Source organism: Oncorhynchus tshawytscha, linkage group LG03 (assembly GCF_018296145.1).
Source record: "Oncorhynchus tshawytscha isolate Ot180627B linkage group LG03, Otsh_v2.0, whole genome shotgun sequence".
Classification (NCBI taxonomy): domain Eukaryota; kingdom Metazoa; phylum Chordata; class Actinopteri; order Salmoniformes; family Salmonidae; genus Oncorhynchus; species Oncorhynchus tshawytscha.
Genome location: NC_056431.1, coordinates 64,994,947 through 65,017,911, shown reverse-complemented (window position 1 = coordinate 65,017,911; position 22,965 = coordinate 64,994,947). Strand labels below are relative to the sequence as shown.

Below are 22,965 nucleotides of genomic sequence, written 5' to 3'. Positions count from 1 at the left end.
CTGACTCCAGAACAGCCAGGGGTAAAATAACACTTTGATTGACTTGAAACTATCTCATCCACATCATCAACACGAGCCAGCCTTGAATGCAAGCTGATATGCTGAAAGGTTGACAGTATAAAGGTTCCTTTTATTACTTATTTCCCATTTGGTTAACATCAGTGAGTGAATACAGGCTAGATCCTGATCATACAAGATCAAAGAAAGAGACGGCTTACATCCACTCCAAATGGTATGTCTCTCAGATAGCATCCCGGCCTTAGCTCTCTCTTTCTCTCTCCTCTCTTATTTTTTCTTCTCTCACAGTGAAAACGGCTCCTCAGAGGGTGGAAAGACGTCAGAGAGAACAGAGTGTTGATACAATAGAGAGAGAGAGAGAGAGAGAGAGAGAGAGAGAGAGAGAGAGAGAGAGGGAGAGGCTCTCCTATCAAGCTCATAGAACAACAGGACCATAGGGAACACAAATGGAGGTTCCAATCAGATCAATAATGTAGAAACATGCCAGGAGGGGAACTGAATAGATAGTACAGACAGCCTCTGTTGTTTTATCTGGGAACAAGGCAACAGTAAACACGGGCCAATTAGTAACAATTATTCAAACGTATGTTGTGTGGATTAATGAGAGAGAAAAATCATATATACTGCATATGCTTGTTCAATGTTTGGTGGGGGACAAACAGTCCCACACTGTAGCTCAAACGGGACAATATGGGTTTCAGAAATATCTTTCAATTCGCAAGAGGCTGAATATATCTCAATGGAGAAAGCATCCAAGAGAACAAAATTGTGCCCCTCTGTGTCAGTATGTGTAGCGTATCTGATGCTGTCTGGTCATAAAGAGTATGACATTGTTGCCCCTCTGTGTCAGTATGTGTAGCGTATCTGATGCTGTCTGGTCATAAAGAGTATGACATTGTTGCCCCTCTGTGTCAGTATGTGTAGCGTATCTGATGCTGTCTGGTCATAAAGAGTATGACATTGTTGCCCCTCTGTGTCAGTATGTGTAGCGTATCTGATGCTGTCTGGTCAAAATTAGTATGACATTGTTGCCCCTCTGTGTCAGTATGTGTAGCGTATCTGATGCTGTCTGGTCATAAAGAGTATGACATTGTTGCCCCGCTGTGTCAGTATGTGTAGCGTATCTGATGCTGTCTGGTCATAAAGAGTATGACATTGTTGCCCCTCTGTCTCAGTATGTGTAGCGAATCTGATGCTGTCTGGTCATAAAGAGTATGACATTGTTGCCCCTCTGTGTCAGTATGTGTAGCGTATCTGATGCTGTCTGGTCATAAAGAGTATGACATTGTTGCCCCTCTGTGTCAGTATGTGTAGCGTATCTGATGCTGTCTGGTCATAAAGAGTATGACATTGTTGCCCCTCTGTGTCAGTATGTGTAGCTCTGTGTCAGTATGTGTAGCGTATCTGATGCTGTCTGGTCAAAATTAGTATGACATTGTTGCCCCTCTGTGTCAGTATGTGTAGCGTATCTGATGCTGTCTGGTCAAAATGACATTGTTGCCCCTCTGTGTCAGTATGACATTGTTGCCCCTCTGTGTCAGTATGTGTAGCGTATCTGATGCTGTCTGGTCATAAAGAGTATGACATTGTTGCCCCTCTGTGTCAGTATGTGTAGCGTATCTGATGCTGTCTGGTCATAAAGAGTATGACATTGTTGCCCCTCTGTGTCAGTATGTGTAGCGTATCTGATGCTGTCTGGTCATAAAGAGTATGACATTGTTGCCCCTCTGTGTCAGTATGTGTAGCGTATCTGATGCTGTCTGGTCAAAATTAGTATGACATTGTTGCCCCTCTGTGTCAGTATGTGTAGCGTATCTGATGCTGTCTGGTCATAAAGAGTATGAGTATGTATGTGTAGCGTATCTGATGCTGTCTGGTCATAAAGAGTATGACATTGTTGCCCCTCTGTGTCAGTATGTGTAGCGTATCTGATGCTGTCTGGTCATAAAGAGTATGACATTGTTGCCCCTCTGTGTCAGTATGTGTAGCGTATCTGATGCTGTCTGGTCATAAAGAGTATGACATTGTTGCCCCTCTGTGTCAGTATGTGTAGCGTATCTGATGCTGTCTGGTCATAAAGAGTATGACATTGTTGCCCCTCTGTGTCAGTATGTGTAGCGTATCTGATGCTGTCTGGTCATAAAGAGTATGACATTGTTGCCCCTCTGTGTCAGTATGTGTAGCGTATCTGATGCTGTCTGGTCAAAATTAGTATGACATTGTTGCCCCTCTGTGTCAGTATGTGTAGCGTATCTGATGCTGTCTGGTCATAAAGAGTATGACATTGTTGCCCCTCTGTGTCAGTATGTGTAGCGTATCTGATGCTGTCTGGTCATAAAGAGTATGACATTGTTGCCCCTCTGTGTCAGTATGTGTAGCGTATCTGATGCTGTCTGGTCATAAAGAGTATGACATTGTTGCCCCTCTGTGTCAGTATGTGTAGCGTATCTGATGCTGTCTGGTCATAAAGAGTATGACATTGTTGCCCCCTGTAGCATTGAATTCAAGGGAAGCCAGCGAGCATTTGGCCTCCCTTGATTAAAAAGTATAAAATAACAGACAATCAGCGTTGAGCTAAACAGATGAGCTCAGCTTTGAAAAAAGGTGTCAAGGAAAGTGCTTCACACCAATCACATCACATCACATCAAAAGCCAAAGGTGGAATTGAAAAATGTAATTGTTGCATCATCTCGTTGTGTAGTTGTCCTAGGGTGGCTAGCTAGTTAGCTAAAATTATCCCTTTCATAAATTAGCCATGGATTTTTTTATTTTACCAGGCAAGTCAGTTAAGAACAAATTCTTATTTGCAATGACGGCCTAGGAACAGTGGGTTAACTGCCTGTTCAGGGGCAGAACGACTGATTTGTACCTTGTCAGCTTGGGGGTTTGAACTTGCAACCTTCCGGTTACTAATCCAACCACTAGGCTACCCTGCCGCCCCAGGATGGACATAGGGATTGGACTTGTGGTTTTACTTAATTCTCTGTACTGGCTAATGATTATAACGGTGCTTCTGATCCAACCATAAATTCATACATTGTGCCTCTGGCCTGACAGGATGGAAGTTCAACATGTAGCTAGTAGGCTAATGTTAACTAGCTGGGTCATCGTTACAAATAAAAGGAAGTTATGCTAGTAAGCAAGAACTTTAGCCAGGTAGCCTAGGACACCAAAAACGAAAAGCGTGTACAGAGTCATAGACCGTTTAGACAACATGAAAGAGAGGAGGATGGCATTGGCATTTTTCAACAAGAAGAGTGAGTCAACATGTTTTTTTTTCTACTTTCATTCACGCACGCACGCACACACAAACACACACACACACACACACACACACACACACACACACACACACACACACACACAAAACACACAGAAAATGGAAAGGCGCATCATATTTAGCATATGTTGATTGGACTAAATTGTTATTGGTATCTTTTAGATGTATATTTTAAGGTGATTAGATAATGTAGAAATGTTGAAGTTGAAATGGTGCTGAAATAGTTGGAGCAGCTCCTGTTTTCTTTGTGACTTGTGGTAACTCTCCATGGTTCTAAACCAATAGTTGTCTAGAAGTCCAAAAATGTTGGAAACATGAACTTGATTGACCTGCTGTAGGTCATGTAACTGTTTGTTCCATGCAACATGTTTTGTGGACTTCACCGGACTTCATGTTGCTCTGGTTTTGTGATGAAACAAAGGTGTGGTTGAATTTATCATGCCACTGTGTCTTCTTATTGTCTCAGCGCTAGGCCTATACAGTGCCTTCGGAAACCCCTTGACCTTTTCCAAATTTTGTTAGGTTAAAGCCTTATTCTAAAATGTATTATTTTATTCTTCATTAATCTTCACACAATAATACCCCATAATGAGAACGCAAAAACAGGATTTTAGAAATTTTGACTAATTTATATATATTTAAAAAAAACATGGGTATGACTCTACAAGCTTGAAAAACCTGTATTTGGGGAGTTTCTCCCATTCTTCTCTGCAGATCCTCTCAAGATCGGTCAGGTTGGATGTGGAGCGTTGCGCACAGCTATATAATAAGGTATTTCTGTTTTTATTTTTAATACATTTGCAAAAATGTCTAAAACCTGTTTTTGCTTAGTCATTATGGGTTATTGTTTGTAGATTTTGGAGTATTTTTATTTATTTAATCGATTTCAGAATAAGGCTGTAATGTAACAAAATGTGGAAAAAGTCGAGGGGTCTGAATACTTTCTCGAAGGCACTGTGTATCATGGTCACAAGGCATATGAACTAACAGGTTAAAGAGCAAACAATGCAATTATCACAACACAAAATCGAGGTTGTAATATGGATTTTCCCCCCTGGCTTGACTTCCCTGGTGATTTTACACACACCGCTACTGTCCTCAATCAACCCCTCTCTCTATCTCCTTCTCTTTCTCTCTCTAACATCACATGCTCACCGACACCTTTCTTATTGCATCAATCACTCACTCTCTCACTGTCATGCACTCTCTTTCTCTCTTTCTTTCATCATGCATAATGTGAAGAACCAATACTTCTGCTATTTCAGTAGTATTAAAGGCATTGCATGGTCAATCTCAATTGGCTGTACAGCATTTACGGTGATACTGCCGCTGCAAAAGTCAGGGCATTCATACTTCTTGCGCTTCAGAGAGCAGTTGGGCAGAGCTGTTGTGAAGGATGTTGTCGAGGAAGTGAGTTTGTGTTTATATAGGACCTCCCGCCCCCACCTACCGTCAACCAATCATGTCAATGCTGAGCTATACGGAGCCCTCCACATCATTACAAAATTTGGGAGACACACGGTGATGCGATACAGATATATATTTGGCCTCTGAATGCCCCCAGAGGCTCCACAATTGCATAACACCCTCCATCCATATGGATATAGCATCAAGCATAAATTGGCTTTCAGTAAACTGTCCGGCTTAGAGATTTCCCTGGGTTACATCACACTGTGTTATAACTAGTTATTGGGGGGAAATCAATACAGTTACATATTGCAATATTATTATGTATGATATTATTTGATACTTTGACTCCAAGTATCGATTAGTATATATTTATTTTTTGCTAGTATTAGGTAGTGCTATTTGTCTCTCTTGTCGTGATGTGTGTTTTGTCCTATATATGCATATTTTTTTTTTAAATCCCAGCCCCAGTCCCGCAGGAGGCCTTTTGCCTTCTGGTAGGCCGTCATTGTAAATAATCATTTGTTCTTAACTGACTTGCCTATTAAAATAAAGGTTAAATACAATAAAATAAATGTTTGGAACATCAAATCGCAATAAGTCCCAGTATTGAATCGCAATACATCTAGAATCTTAAGAATCGCAATACATATTGTATCGGCACCTAAGAGAACCAACCATCAAACACTTCCCTTCCCAGTTGCCACCCACCTTCATATAATGCCCAGGAGGTAACATCAAAACTCAGCCTGTCTCTCAGTATAGACACCTCAATGTACTGTACACTACCATAGGAAGGAGAGGCTGCCAAATAAAGACTAGAAAAACCCAAACCATCCTTCCTCCCCTTCTCAACCCCCTTTAACACACACATACACACACAAACAAACACACACAGATGCTGCCACATAAACAAAGAGTATAACTAACAACCCCATAACCAACACCCTTGTTAAATCAACACCCCCATTACCACACACACACACACACACACACACACACACACACACACACACACACACACACACACACACACACACACACACACACACACACACACACACACACACACACACACACACACACACACACCAGTGACCACCAGTGATCAGTTTCAGCTATCTGAGTCAGTTTGACGAGCTGTGTTTGCCCTGTCAGTGTAAATCTACAGTGACTCCAGTGGCGTGTGTATGTACTTGTTCCAGCATGTGGATCAGACAGAAGCGGTGAGCTGCGCCACCACTGAACAAGACATTTAAATCTCCAACACAACACCCTCACACACTCTCAAGAACACACACACAATCTCTCTCTCTATTTGACAAACCGCTATCTTTGGTATGGGCATCCATTGCATATATACGCCGTGACAGACTAGAAATGGGGCAGAAATAGATATAGTTACATGTTGGGATGATATTTTTGACGATATATCGTATCGTTTTGACAATATCACAATACTATTGTTGCGGTCGTTTGCTGTACCTGCACCACAAGTCAAGTATATCTTCTTTTCAGCACTTTTATCGGTGTCCTGATCAAAACTCGTTTTCTCATGGCCCTCCCTTGTCCCTCTGCAACAGACAGATGCTCCCTTGTCCCTCTGCAACAGACAGATGCTCCCTGTCCCTCTGCAACAGACAGATGCTCCCTTGTTTTCTCCCTTGTCCCTCTGCAACAGACAGATGCTCCTTGGCCCTCCCTTGTCCCTCTGCAACAGACAGATGCTCCCTTGTCCCTCTGCAACAGACAGATGCTCCCTTGTCCCTCTGCAACAGACAGATGCTCTCTTGTCCCTCTGCAACAGACAGATGCTCTCTTGTCCCTCTGCAACAGACAGATGCTCCCTTGTCCTTCTGCAGCAGACAGATGCTCTCTTGTCCTTTCTGCAGCAGACAGATGCTGCAGACAGACAGATGCTCTCTTGTCCTTCTGCAACAGATGCAGATGCTCTCTTGTCCTTCTGCAGCAGACAGATGCTCTCCTTCTGTCCTTGTCCTTCTGCAGCAGACAGATGCTCTCTTGTCCTTCTGCAACAGACAGATGCTCTCTTGTCCTTCTGCAAGACAGACAGATGCTCTCTTGTCCTTCTGTCCTTGTCCTTCTGCAACAGACAGATGCTCTCTTGTCCCTCTGCAACAGACAGATGCTCTCTTGTCACTCTGCAACAGACAGATGCTCTCTTGTCCTTCTGCAACAGACAGATGCTCTCTTGTCCTTCTGCAACAGACAGATGCTCTCTTGTCCTTCTGCAGCAGACAGATGCTCTCTTGTCCTTCTGCAACAGACAGATGCTCTCTTGTCCTTCTGCAACAGACAGATGCTCTCTTGTCCTTCTGCAGCAGACATATGCTCTCTTGTCCTTCTGCAACAGACAGATGCTCTCTTGTCCTTCTGCAACAGACAGATGCTCTCTTGTCCTTCTGCAACAGACAGATGGTCTCTTGTCCTTCTGCAACAGACAGATGCTCTCTTGTCCTTCTGCAGCAGACAGATGCTCTCTTGTCCCTCTGCAACAGACAGATGCTCTCTTGTCCTTCTGCAACAGACAGATGCTCTCTTGTCATTCTGCAACAGACAGATGCTCTCTTGTCCTTCTGCAGCAGACATATGTTGAACAATATGTAGTGCTGAACGATTAGTACTTTTTGAGGTCGGAACGGTTTCAGTTCGATTATTAAAAAATAATCACAGTTTTCATTTCGATTATATATTTTTTTACATTAAATACATTATGAATCAATGATCAATGACATTAAAATTATTTTAGAGATTTTTAATGGAAAATCCAAATCCAGTCTCTGTCTGGTCCACATTGGGTAGACATCAACAGAAAAATAGGAAATTACTATGAAATATTTAAATATTTCAGTTGTGTATATTGCTTAGTTTTTATTTGATAACTTTATTATTTTTCATTCCTTAAAGTCATCATCTAATCTCTGCTCAGGCATTAGCAGCCTGACAACATTCTCTGTGCTTCCCACACTGTACTGTCTTAGTCAGAGCTGTTTGACATGCTGCAGAGCTGTCGGACAAAATAATTTAACGACTTCTTTTAATTAGATAAGGCACACTTTCACAAACTGTCTCTATCTCTCTCTCGTTGTTGTGTTGTGTACATTGCTCTGTCATGCGGTCTATGCGGTCTGTGTGTATCTAACCTAAAGTAAAAGTGTATCCATCTCCATCCTATACGGAAAAAAACAGGTGCAATGGATCATGGTCATTGTAGTTAATTACCACGTTTCTGCGTCGAACAAAGTTCAATATTTGCTTAATAATGATGAAAACTACAACTCCATTTAGCCCAACGTCCCACATAGTTCTTGACTTGATGTATCTTTTAAGTGGGAGAACTTGCACAATTGGTGGCTGACTAAATACTTTTTTGCCCCACTGTACTTTACCATACCTCCTCGGGCCTTATTGCTTAAATGTGTCACGGCTAAATTGTGACTGACTGACTGATCTACAAATAATGAGTATTATTTATGATGCAAGGTTATTTGTAGATCAGTCAGTCCGCAGTTGCCTGCAGTCATTTTTATGCGCTCGAACACCGCCAATGATAGGCTATGATTTCTCTCTAAAGAAACGGTGTGTTGGGCACACAAAAAAACTAAAAACTAAATGGAATTCAAGTAGTGGAGGCTCCTCAGATGAGGAAGGGGAGGACCATCCTCCTCCGTGAATTTCATAAAAATAAAAATTGTAAAACATTTCAAAAGTTATCCCTTTTACATAAAACTACACTAAATATATTGACTAAATAATTGACTAAAACACACTGTTTTGCAATGAAGGTCTATAGTATCCTCAACAGTACTCTGTTGAGTTGCACCAAGGTGTAACCGGAGGACAGCTAGCTTCTGTCCTCCTCTGGGTACATTGACTTCAATACAGGACCTAAGAGGCTAATGGTTTTCACCCCCTTCCATAGACACAGTAATTATGACAACTTCCGGAGGACATCCTCCACCCTATCAGAGCATAAACTGACATGTTGTCCATTCAATTAAAGGGTCATCGAATTAATCTAGTACTGAAAGCATAAGCTATAGCTAGCACTGCACTGCAGAAAATGTGGTGAACAGCTGTTTCAAAGAGAGAGAAAGACAATAGTTGAACTATTTTAAACAAATGAATTTCTTCCTAAAAAAAAGAGATGAAGAGAGAGATAGAGTCTTTCAGTTTCAGTTTCAAATGCACATAACTAGTTTAGCCTACTCAAAAACCCTGCTCAAACTGAGGGATGCTATGTTAGCTAACTGGCTATGACTATCCAACACAACACTATAACTCTTCCATGTCAAGGTAAGCTTTTGGTTTTACAAATATATTGCTACCGGGGCACGCTTACTGACTGTACACTGTAGCGTTACTGCATGATCGTAGAGGGTTTACTAATGTGATAGTTCTATTATCAATGTTGACTATGATGTCACTTTAGTTAAAACCTCTTACAGCTACCCCCTTACTTTTTTCAATTTCCGCCTGAAGACATACCCAAATCTAACTGCCTGTAGCTCAGGCTCAGAACCAAGGATATGCATATTCTTGATTTCATTTGAAAGAAAACACTCTGAAGTTTGTGTAAATGTGAATTGAATGTAGGAGAATATAACACAATATATCTGGTTTAGATAATACAATGAAAAAACCATACTTTTTTATTTTTATTGCTGTATCATCTTTAAAATGAACAAGACAAAACAAACATTCAGATAGGATGATGGGGCCAATTTCAGTGAAAAACATAAGAGGGCAACAGTACTTGTGCAAAGTTTCAGAATGATAACTTCCAAAATGAGTGTGCTACATGACATTTATCATGAAGTCACCCAGGTGTCCCACACAAGTAGCCCAAATGTACCCAAGTGGCCAAATTGGTGAAGTTATAAATTTTGAATGGAATAACTATATACAAAATACCAAAATGGTATTCTAACACACCCCCCAAAAAAAAAAAAAGAAATGGAGAAAAAAACATGAAAAAAAAATAAAATATATATATATATATATACATTTTACAAAATAACACTTTCAATATTTGGAAGACCCTCAGTCCTCTACACAATATTGTGCTGCTGATGCCAGGTGCCAAAGCAGTCTCTTTCTGTTGTAAAGCAGAGGGTCACCAAGCATGTGGTGCAGGTGATGTGGGACTTCATTTTGCAAAGGACACAGCGACGCCTCCATGCTGTGCCCTTTTGGCCCTAATGCACATCCATGCCTGCAGAAATAAATTTGGGCAGATGAACGCCACTTGTGGCAGGAGCTGGATGAACCAGCTTCAGTGGGGGATGGACACCTTGGCACTGGGAGCTCCCATTCTGAGTCAGTGTCACTGTGAAAGAAAATGTTCAGTTAGAATAGTTTCACATATGAGCCCTGTATCAACAGGTATAATAAGCAGATACTGTATATATACAGGGAGTACAGGGAACATAAGGTTGAATATATTATTATAGACCTGCTAGATCTACTGTCTCATTTATATTATGACAGACCAGCTAGATCTACTGTCTATTTTATATTATGACATTTCAGCTAGATCTGTCTCTATTATATTATGACAGACCAGCCAGATCTACTGTCTTTATTATACACTGCTCAAAAAAATAAAGGGAACACTTAAACAACACAATGTAACTCCAAGTCAATCACACTTCTGTGAAATCAAACTGTCCACTTAGGAAGCAACACAGATTGACAATACATTTCACATGCTGTTGTGCAAATGGAATAGACAACAGGTGGAAATTATAGGCAATTAGCAAGACACCCCCAATAAAGGAGTGGTTCTGCAGGGTTGACCACAGACCACTTCTCAGTTCCTATGCTTCCTGGCTGATGTTTTGGTCACTTTTGAATGCTGGCGGTGCTTTCACTCTAGTGGTAGCATGAGACGGAGTCTACAACCCACACAAGTGGCTCAGGTAGTGCAGCTCATCCAGGATGGAACACCAATGCGAGCTGTGGCAAGAAGGTTTGTTGTGTCTGTCAGCGTAGTGTCCAGAGCATGGAAGCGCTACCAGGAGACAGGCCAGTACATCAGGAGACGTGGAGGAGGCCGTAGGAGGGCAACAACCCAGCATCAGGACCGCTACCTCCGCCTTTGTGCAAGGAGGAGCAGGAGGAGCACTGCCAGAGCCCTGCAAAATGACCTCCAGCAGGCCACAAATGTGCATGTGTCTGCTCAAACGGTCAGAAACAGACTCCATGAGGGTGGTATGAGGGCCCGACGTCCACAGGTGGGGGTTGTGCTTACAGCCCAACACCGTGCAGGATGTTTGGCATTTTCCAGAGAACACCAAGATTGGCAAATTCGCCACTGGCGCCCTGTGCTTTTCACAGATGAAAGCAGGTTCACACTGAGCACATGTGACAGACGTGACAGAGTCTGGAGACGCCGTGGAGAACGTTCTGCTGCCTGCAACATCCTCAAGCATGACCGGTTTGGCGGTAGGTCAGTCATGGTGTGGGGTGGCATGGACTGACCTGCCCGTTCCCCAGACCTGAATCCAATTGAGCACATCTGGGACATTAGGTCTCGCTCCATCCACCAACGCCACGTTGCACCACAGACTGTCCAGGAGTTGGCGGATGCTTTAGTCCAGGTCTGGGAGGAGATCCCTCAGGAGACCATCCGCCATCTCATCAGGAGCATGCCCAGGCATTGTAGGGAGGTCATACAGGCACGTGGAGGCCACACACACTACTGAGCCTCATTTTGACTTGATTTAAGGACATTACATCAAAGTTGGATCAGCCTGTAGTGTGGTTTTCCACTTTAATTTTGAGTGTGACTCCAAATCCAGACCTCCATGGGTTGATAAATTTGATTTCCATTGATCATTTTTGCGTGATTTTATTGTCAGCACATTCAACTATGTAAAGAAAAACTATTTAATAAGAATATTTCATTCATTCAGATCTAGGATGTGTTATTTTAGTGTTCCCTTTATTTTTTTGAGCCGTGTATTACAACAGACCAGCTGTATCTACTGTCTCCATTTCACTTTGGCCATTGTTGTGGGCCTGCCCTCAACAGCCTCAAGTAGGCTATTTCATTTCACAAATAATATTTTATATTATTAATTTCAAACAAAGGCATTGGCATGAGAAAAACTTACCAGTCCAAAATGATGTCCTCTCCGTTCAAATAATATTCCTCCATTTGGGAATCGCTAAATGAATCGTACTCCAACAATCTTTCTCATTTTACCGATCAATTTCTTCTAAAATTGTGTGTACATCTGTATATCTAGACTTAGATTTAGCTTTCCCTGACTTAGTCGCCATACTGATTGATATATGAACAGCTGAATATTCGCTTTATCAAAACAATACTGTGCGCAACATGCGTTGCTCCTTCCGGTATGAATCGTCAATGGCGAATGAACCTCTACACCGGAGTTTACTACATGGGTTGGTCTTCCAACACATAAACATTACATATTGCCGTTTACCTCAGCTCATTGGCTATCTACCCAGCTAGATTTCAAGACAATCAGTAGTCATTGGGTTAAAATACAGTCAATCAACGAAACAGCGGTCATATCATTGGTGCACAATGATGTCATTACTTGTTGTCTTCAAATCGGTTTCTTTCAGTCAATACGTCCCGTGAAAATGACCCATCAGGTTTGGTTGTGTTACAAACAAACCAGTTGATTGCAATGAAACCAAACATGACTGGAAAAGTCCCGTTTCGTGTGTTTATTTACATCGAATGTGTCGTCGAAAATGGAATGAGATGGAATTCACGACACAAGCGCTTCACAAAATGTTTCCTGTTAGGCTATAAAAATGGATTTTATCAAACAAAAGACCATTCATTGTGTAACAATGAACATTGGGATTGCAAACAGAGGAAGATCGTCAAAGATAAACAATTTATTTTATTGTAGTTTGTGATTTTGTTACGCCTGTGCTGGTTGAAATAGTTGTTTTTTATGGGGCTCTATCCTCAGATAATCGCATCGTATTCTTTCGCAGTAAATCCTTTTTTAAATCTGACAATCTGCCAATTCTGTTTAAAAACTTTTCTTAAAAGGGAGCAAATGGAACAAAAACGGGGATAAACACACCTGAATTTGTCCAATAGAAACTATCATTTGCAACAGTTCGTCACGACTTCCACCGAAGGTGGCTCCTCTCGCTGTTCGGGTGGCGCTCGGCGCTCGTCGTCACCGGTCTACTAGCTGCCACCGATCCTTTTTCCTTTTCTTTTGGTAATGTCTGTTTTGTGTTTCACCTGGTTTCATTTTGGTTAATTGGGGGGGTATTTATCTCGACATTTCCTTTGGGTTTTTGTGCGGGATTGTTTTCGTTTGACTGTCAGTGAGTTTTGGGTTGCGTTTTCTTTAGTTCATTTTTAACAGGTGGTTTTTCCCTGGACTGTGTCTGAGTGGGGTTTTGTGGTTACTGTTGTAGTCCGGTGTCCTGTTATTTTGAGCTTGTTTAATAATACGCCCTTTTCCTTCGGAACTTGTTTCTCCTGCGCCTGACTCCACACCCACACCCACACCCTGACTCCTTGGGGAGATCTGACAGATAATGGAGTCAGCAGGAGCGGACGCGCCCACCCCGTCCATGGAGGAGCGTGTTCAACAGCATACAGCGGTATTACACCGTTTGGGGATAGCTATGGATCAGGTATTGGTGAGAATGGAGAGATGGGAAAGGAGCGGCCTCCCTACCCCATCTTCAGCCACTCTCCAGCCTGCACCACCAACTTCTCCGGCGGTGTCCGGCCCCAGCGGGATTTGGCTCGCTCTCCCGAGGGACTACGATGGGACGGCAGCCGGGTGTAAGGGGTTCCTGCTCCAGCTGGAGCTTTACCTGGCGACTCCCTTGGGAGAGGACAGTGTCAACGTCCTCGTCTCCAACCTTTCGGGTAAAGCCTTGGAGTGGGCCAACACAATCTGGTAGGGCCCAGACTCGGCGAGGGACCATTACCCAGAGTTCACCCGCCACTTCCGGGCGATGTTCGATCACTGCTGTTTCACTTAAGGCAGGAGATGAGGAGCGCACAGGATTTCGCGCTGGATATCCAGACCCTGGCGCGGGGTGGAATGACAGGGCCCTGATGGACCATTATAGGTGTAGCCTGCGGGAAGACGTCCGCAGGGAGCCTGTCGTGACACTACTCTCACTCTGGACCAGCTAATAGACATGTCCATCAGGCTGAGCACGGCTCAAACACCTCAGGTGAGTCAGCACCCGGCTCACCCAGAGCCCCCTATTGGTCATATGTATGTGTTGATTTCCTTTCCTGAGTTTCTCCCTCATTCCCAGCATAAGGCGCTAGTCAATTCAGGAGCAGCGGGGAGTTTTATTGACCGCGGTTTCGCGCTTAAGTTAGGGATTCCCTTGGTTCAGATGGAACAACCCTTCCCCGTGCACGCCCTAGATAGTCAACCGTTAGGGTCAGGGCTGATCAGGGAAGCCACAGTTCCACTGGACATGAGGGGGGTCATGAGGAGCGGATTAGTTTCTTCCTCATTGATTCTCCTGCGTTTCCAGTGGTGCTGGGTATTCCCTGGTTGGCTTATCACAATCCGAAAATTTAGTGGAAACAGGGGACTCTTAAGGGGTGGTCAGAGGAGTGCTCAGGTAGATGTGTGGGAGTTTCCATCGGTGCAACGACGGTGGAGAGTCCAGACCAAGCCTCCACCGTGCGCATCCCCCCGAATATGCCGATTTGGCAATCGCCTTCTGTAAAAAGAGAGCGACCCAATTACCACCACATCGACGAGGAGATTGTGCGATAACCCTCCAGGTAAACACCACACTTCCCAGGAGTCACGTGTAGCCCCTGTCACAGGAGGAGACCGTGGCTATGGAGACATATGTCACGGAAGCTCTGGGACAGGGGTACATTTGGCCCTCCATGTCACCCGTCTCCACGAGTTTCTTTTTTGTGAAGAAAAAGGAGGGTGGTTTGCGTCCATGCATTGATTATCGAGGTCTCAATTACATCACGGTGGGTTTTAGTTACCCACTACCTCTCATCGCTACAGCGGTGGAATCATTTCATGGGGCGCAGTTTTTAACGAAACTGGACCTCAGGGGCGCGTATAATCTGGTGCGTATTCGGGAGGGAGATGAGTGGAAAACCGCGTTTAGTACCACATCTGGCCATTATGAGTACCTCGTCATGCTGTACGGGTTAAAGAATGCTCCAGCCATCTTTCAATCCTTTGTCGACGAGATTCTCAAAGACCTGCACGGACAGGGTGTGGTGGTGTATATTGACGATATCTTGATCTACTCCGCCACACGTGCCGCGCATGTGTCTCTGGTGCGCAAGGTTCTTGGGCGACTGCTGGAGCATGACCTGTATGTGAAGGCGGAGAAATGTGAGTTTTCCAAACTAGCCGTTTCCTTCCTGGGTTATCGCATTTCCACCTCGGGGGTGGTGATGGAGTGTGACCGCGTCAAGGCCGTGCGTAATTGGCCGACTCTGACCACGGTAAAGGAGGTGCAGCGGATCTTAGGGTTTGCCAATTACTACCGGAGGTTTATCCTGGGTTTTAGTCAGGTAGCGGCTCCCATTACTAACTGCTGAAGGGGGGGCCTGTGCGTTTGCAGTGGTCGGCAGAGGCGGACATGGCTTTCCGTCGTTTGAAGGCGCTGTTCACCGACACGCCAGTGTTGGCGCATCCGGACCCTTCTTTGGCGTTCATTGTGGAGGTGGACGCATCCGAGGCTGGGGTTGGAGCCGTGGTCTCACAGCACTCGGGTACGCCACCGAAGCACCGTCCCTGTGCTTTTTTTTCAAAGAAATTTGGGCCAGTGGAGCAAAATTATGTTGTGGGGGAACAGGGAGTTGTTGGCTGTGGTTAAGGCCCTGAAGGTGTGGAGACACTGGCTCGAGGGGGCTAAGCACCCTTTCCTCATCTGGACTGACCACTGTAATCTGGAGTATATCCAAGCAGCTAGGAGACTGAATCCTCGTCAGGCAAGGTGGGCCATGTATTTCACCAGATTTCGATTTACGATCTCGTATAGACCAGGTTGCGTCAACACTAAGGCCGACACGCTGTCCCGTCTCTACGACACCGAGGACCGGTCCATCGATCCTACTATCATCATTCCGGCTGCTAGGCTGGTGGCACCGGTAGTATGGGAGGTGGACGCGGACATCGAGCGGGCGCTAAGGGACAAACCTGCGCCTCCACAGTGCCCGGCGGGTCGTAGGTACGTGCCGCTCGCTGTTCGTGATCAATTGATTCGGTGGGCTCATAGTCTACCCTCGTCGGGTCACCCGGGTATTTCGAGGACAGTGCGAGGTCTTAGGGGGAAGTATTGGTGGCCCACCTTAGTTAAGGACGTGCGATTCTATGTCTCCTCCTGTTCGGTGTGCACTCAGAGTAAGGCTCCTAGGCACTTGCCACGAGGGAAGTTACAACCCCTCCCCGTTCCACAACAGCCGTGGTCCCATCTATCGGTGGACTTTCTCACTGATCTTCCCCCGTCTCAGGGAAACACGACGATCCTGGTCGTTGTGGATCGGTTCTCTAAGTCCTGCCGTCTTATCCCGCTGCCCGGTCTCTCTACGGCCCTACAGACTGCGGAGGCTATGTTCACCCATGTCTTCCGGCACTACGGGGTGCCCGAGAACATCGTTTCTGATCGGGGTCCCCAGTTTACATCACGAGTGTGGAAGGCATTTATGGAACATCTGGGGGTCTCGGTCAGCCTGACCTCGGGGTTACACCCGGAGAGTAATGGGCAGGTGGAGAGAGTGAACCAGGATGTGGGTAGGTTTCTGCGGTCATATTGCCAGGACCGGCCGGGGGAGTGGGCGAGATACATCCCCTGGGCTGAAATGGCCCAGAACTCACTAAGCCACTCCTCTACCAACATGTCACCATTTCAGTGCATGTTGAGGTACCAGCCGGTCCTGGCACCATGGCATCAGAGCCAGACCGAGGCTCCTGCGGTGGAGGAGTGGGTGCAGCGCTCTAAGGAGACCTGGAGGGCTGTCCAGGAGTCATTACGTCAGGCGAGTGGATGGCAGAAGAGGAGTGCTGACCGTCACCGCAGTGAGGCCCCCGTGTTTGCCCCGGGGGTCAGGGTCTGGCTCTCGACCCAAAACCTGCCCCTCCACCTGCCCTGCCGGAAGCTGGGTATGCAGTGTGTGGGGCCATTCAATGTCCTGAGGAGAATAAACGAGGTGTGTTATCGATTATTACTTCCTTCGTATTATCGTATTAACCCCTCGTTTCATGTGTCCCTCCTCAGGCCGGTGGTAGCTGATCCCCTGCAGGAAGGTGAGGTTCCGGAAGTCCCTCCGCCCCCTCTGGACATCGAGGGGTCCCCGGCGTACACGATACGGACCATTCTGGACTCGAGACGCCGGAGGGGACTGGGAGGGGTACGGACCAGAGGAGAGGTACTGGGTCCAGGTGGGGGACATATTGGATCCATCTATGCTGAGAGAGTTCCATCGCCTCCATCCAGATCGCCCTGCGCCTCGCCCCCTGGGTCATCCCCGAGGCCGGTATCGGCACGCTGCGGGAGCCGCACGTCGGGGGGTACTGTCACGAATATCACCGAAGGTGGCTCCCCTTCCCGTTCGGGTGGCGGTCGTCGTCGCTGGTCTGCCACTGATCCCTCTTTTCCCTTTTCGTTTGGTTTTGTCTTATTGTTTTCACCTGTTCCTTGTTGGGATTTTTGGGTTGGGATTATTTAAGTTCAGTTAGCCCGCCTGTGTTTGTGCAGGCTTGTTACTGTCTATGTAAGAGGTGTACTCGCTGTCCGGTATTACCAGTTGTACTTAGGTTTGGTATGTTACGCCTCTGTTCGGCGTCACCCATTGTACGTGTTCCTGTTTTGGACATTAAAGAGTTTTTCCCCAGATACTTCTGCTCTCTGCGCCTGACTCCACACCCATCCTCTTCGTTCGTTACAATGTATGTATGTACAGTACCAGTCAAAAGTTTGGACATACCTACTCATTCAGGGTTTTTCTGTATTTGTAATATTTTCTACATTGTAGAATAATAGTGAAGACATCAAAACTATGAAATAACATGGAATCATGTAGTAACCAAAAAAGTGTTAAACAAATCAAAATATATTTTATATTTGTGATTCTTCAAAGTAGAAACCATTTGCCTTGATGACAGCTTTGCACACCTTTGGCATTCTCTCAACCAGCTTTATGAGGTAGTCACCTGGAATGCATTTCAATTAACAGGTGTGCCTTCTTCAAAGTTAATTTGTGGAATCTCTTTCCTTCTTAATGCATTTGAACCAATCAGTTGTGTTGTTTCAAGGTAGGGGTGGTAGACAGAAGATTGCCCTATTTGGTAAAAGACCAAGTCCATATTACAGCAAGAACAGCTCAAATAAGCAAAGTGAAACGACAGTCCATCATTTTAAGAAATTAAGTTCAGTCAATACGGAAAATGTCAAGAACTTTTAAAGTTTCTTCAAGTGCAGTTGCAAAAAACATCAAGCTGTAGGATGAATCTGACTCTCATGAGGACCACCACATGAACGGAAGTTACCTCTGCTGCAGAGGATAAGGTCATTATAGTTACCAGCCTCAGAAATTGCACATCTCAACATCAACTCTTCAGAGGAGACTGTGTGAATCAGACCTTCATGGTCGAATTTCTGCAAAGAAACCACTACTAATACCACTACAAAGAAACCACTACTAATAAGAAGAGACTTGCTTGGGCCAAGAAACACGGGCACTAACCCTTAGACCGGTGGAAATTGTCCAAATTGGAGATTTTTGGTTCCAACCGTCATGTCTTTATGAGACGCGGTGTGGGTGAATGGATGATCTCCGCATGTGTATTTCCCACCATAAAGCATGGAGGAGGAGGTGTTATGGTGTGGGGGTGCATTGCTGGTGACACTGTCTGTGATTTATTTAGAATTCAAGGCACACTGAAACCAGCATGGCTACTACAGCATTCTGCAGCGATACGCCATCCCATCTGGTTTGGGCTTAGTGGGACTATAATTTGTTTTTCAACAGGACAATGATCCAACACACCTCCAGGCTGTGTAAGGGCTATTTTACCAAGAAGGAGAGTGATTGAGTGCTGCATCACATGACCTGGCCTCCACAAGCCCCTGACCTCAACCAAATTGAGGTGGTTTGGGATGAGTTGGACCGCAGAGCGAAGGAAAAACAAACAAGTGCTCAGCATATGTGGGAACTGCTTCAAGACTGTTGGAAAATCATTCCAAGTGAAGCTGGTTGAGAGAATGCCAAGAGTGTGCAAAGCTATCATCAAGGCAAAGGGTGGCTATTTGAAGAATCGCAAAAATAAAATATATTTAGATTTGTTCAACACTTTTTTGGTAACCACATGATTCCATATGTGTTATTTTATAGTTTTGATGTCTTATTCTATAATAAAATAGTAAAAAATAGTAAAAAATAAAGAAAAACCCTTGAATGAGTAGGTGTTCTGAAATGTTTGACTGGTAGTGTATATGTATTTCCCCAAAAATATATGGGGGATTGGAAGTGATACAGACAATTACATTGATGGGAGCTAAAATCTATCTGCAATTTTAAATCTGATCTACCCCCTAAAAAAGGTGTGCAAGGCAGTATTACATTTGTCACTGTCTGTCCATGTGTCACTGTCTATCACCTACATTTTTTATCTCACCTGTGTGCACCTACATTGTAATCTTTCATTCATAGGCTAGGTTGTAGCAACCTCATGATGGGTATAGGGCAAATTCGAGAATCATGTAGTAGCCTAAACCTATTGCTGTTACATTGAACTGGATGAATGGAATATGAATGACAGTCATCCAATATGCTGTAATAGAAATAAGGCCATGCTCATGGGAAAAACAATCGTTCTCCCTCATCTTAAACAGCACTGACCACCACTGAATTCAAGTAATTGAACTGACGTGGGTAATTAGTTGTTTAATAACACCAAAAAATAAAATAAGTTGGTTAATTGCTCAGCACTAACAATATAAATCACAGTATCGAATCGCAATACATATAGAATTGTGAGAATAGCAATACATATGGTATTGGCACCTAAGTATCATGATAATATCGTATCGCTAGGTCCCTGGCAATTCCCGGCCATAGTGTACACTCAAGCACACAAACTCTTATCTGGTCCCATCCTGTCTATGAACTTATCTCAGCTTCTCATTAATCCCCAGTAAATGTTTCGCCGCAGGCTACTGTCCCTGCCCTGTTTGCACTTGTCTATCTGAAAGATGTGTGTGTGTGTCTGTGCGCCCTGCACGAATGGTGTAACCTTCCTAAGATGAAAGAACACTACATGGCATCACATCCATCAATCAGCATATAACAACAATAATGGGCTCCATCCCTTCATGGCATAGGGTCAGTAGTTAATCAGTGGTATGCTATGGACTGTTTGATTCCATCTGATACATGGTCCTCCTGTCACCCTCGTCTATATGGCAGCCCCCCGGCACCTCTCTGATTTAGAGGGGATGGGTTAAATGCAGAAGACAGTTCAATTGAATGCATTCAGTTGTACAACTGACTAGGTATCCCCCTTTCCTTTCCTTTCCCCTCCGGAGACCCTGCAGTTTTACTCTTATCAAACATAAACACCTAGCACGTTTCAGAGACTGACTGCACATATCTGAAGGGTTCTGTGTGCAGCAAGCTATGAAACATGAGGAGGGAGTCCGAGCAAATGTGCAGTTAGTCCGAACACAGGAGCCCTTGTGTGGCTTGTGACTGCCCCGACGTCCAGGAGCTATGGGCTCTGATTGTAGGGCACTGAATCTCCAAAGATTGTCACACTGGCCTGGAATGTATTTGGGAAATGTTGACTGGAGAGGTGGAATTATCTAGGCTACTGGATCTAGGAACTTCAACGTGATTCACTTCTGTTGGGTGACAGAAATCACAGGCCGTTATAGGCTGACCACACCGCTTGCGTGCGCGAGCGTTGTAAAATAAATGTAGAAATCTATATTATTCAATTATTGCACCCACACTGCTCGCACGCGTCAATGAGGATCTATGTTGCCAAGGGCTAAAATAAAAGTCCTTTCTATTTCTGACGCAGATCGCGCTGCAAGTCCTGCCTCTCCCATCTCCTCATTGGTTTATAGAAGCAGGTACCCACGTGCCATCTCCTCATTGGTTATACCCATGTGGGTGATTGAAAGACGAACTGTGTTGCCGGTCGGTGTAGTAATAGTATGAAAGTTTAGATGCCAATCACCATATAAGTTAAAATATGAAAACGCCTGGAAGGAGGAGAGATGACTAGAAACGATTCGGTTGACCGTTTTGTGTGTGGATTAATTGTCGGAGTAGAGGACCTTGTGCATTTCAGGTAAAATAACAACTCAATGTTTATATCCCAGGACAAATTAGCTAGCAACAGCAAGCTAGCTAAATAGGACAAATTAGCTAGCAAGTGCAAGCTAACTAGCTAAATTGCCATAAATGTTTAATGCTTTTCGACCTGTTCCCAAATTAATGTAATTGGTTCAGAGTTTGTTTTGATATTTTAACCTGCATGTTGTTTGGTGTAGGGGGACAAAATAAATGTATGCATGATGGCGAATGCGCGTTCCGTGTTACGCCTCGATCATACAGATAGTGAAACACAAAATGTGATGCATCATCTGGATATGTATGCAACAAAAGTTCAACATTCAACTTCTGCTAACATTTCTGTCAAGCTGTCTGCGAATACAATTTGAGCAAACGTTTGATAAATCGAATGTAATCACCACACAGTGCGCACTGCAACTGCCTCTGCAAAGCAATGCTGCAAGGCAAACAGCGTTCCATTGAAAGTGAATGTACTTCTAGTGTACCAAAATGCAACTGAAAAAGAAAAAGAGAGCCGCACACTATGAGCTCAGATGCAATAATTGAATAACCTAATGACCAACGTTTCGACAGACAGGCTGTCTTCATCCGGGTACCAAAATACGACACTGTCGGTGTGATCGAGGCGTTAAGACTCCTAGGCACGTTTTATTCACCGATCCTCGGTAAAATAATGGACATCGACTGTTCAACTCATTATGGATATTGTAAAATAGTTACTTTGCATGGCAAAAGAACTTGAACGATTTCTATTAATAAATGTTTATATAACCTGAGGCACGAAGGTAAACTAAGTCACCGAGTAGAATGCTGGCTTTAGTGTTAATCTTAAACCCCCGCTTTCACCCCAGCCTCAGCTCCCTCCACATAAACAGAAATGTGGCTCACCAAACAATAGCAGTTGGATATAGCAGATAATTAATGCGCAATAAACTAACCAATTGCAACAACCGCTACCCAAGTCATTCAAATTCCAACGCATTCATGTATGTCTAAAAACGGTTTGTTTGAGAAATGAACGGACCTTGTCCGTTTGGACACTCGTGGGTGAACTAGATCCCTCTGATCCGCGGGATGGAACATACATGCCATTCCTTACCTTCATAGTCTAAACTGAAGCAGAACTGGACATACACCAACAGAGACACTACCAGCCATGTGTCCATATTCAGGAACACGACATCCTTCAACATCTTTGGAAAGTATAAGAACACTTCCATCGCATTCAAACTTTCCAAAGACCCGCCTACTGCTCCAGAAACGAGAGGATTTTCCCCCGTCCGAATGGATCCTAATCGAATCTGGCCTGAGCCTCGGCATGCGGCCCGGGCGTCACAGCTGAGTGAAGCAACACTGAACTATAGCCCCTGCAACCCGTTCAAACAAATAATTAGAAAATAAAACAAAGTGACTCAGAATAGCTTACGCATTTAGGTCTAGTTGCCAGTGTTGCTGGGGAAGTAGCCTACATTCCCCAACTTGAAAGAAAACTAAAAGCCCAACCAAATAAAAGCATCTCAAACACCTAAATGATACATCAATGCTGGACATACAGTATACACAAACACACATACACCCCACTGGGCACAGACATAATTTCAACATCCATTTGGTTGAGTTGTCAACTAACGTGAATTCAACGTGAAACCAACATAAAAAAATGCACCAAGTCATTGGATTTAGGTGAAAAGTTGGGTGAAAAAAAGAGGAAATTCTCTTAAGTTAGTTACCTTTTGCAAATCCAATCAGTTTCCCACGTTGATTCAACATCACATTGAATTGTTTTGTTGACATGACATGGAAACAATGTTGATTCAGAAAGTTTTTTCAGCCTTATTCTTAAATGGATTAAATAAAAACATTTCCTCAGCAATCTACACACAATACCCCATAACGACAAAGTGAAAATAGATTTTTA

At 44.3% G+C, this 22,965-nt stretch overlaps 1 pseudogene; it reads right to left on the bottom strand.

Annotated features, from left to right (window-relative positions):
* Positions 1-22,240, bottom strand: part of LOC112224558 — a 35,733-nt pseudogene extending 13,493 nt beyond the window's left edge.
* Between the last annotated feature and the right edge of the window lie 725 nt (positions 22,241-22,965).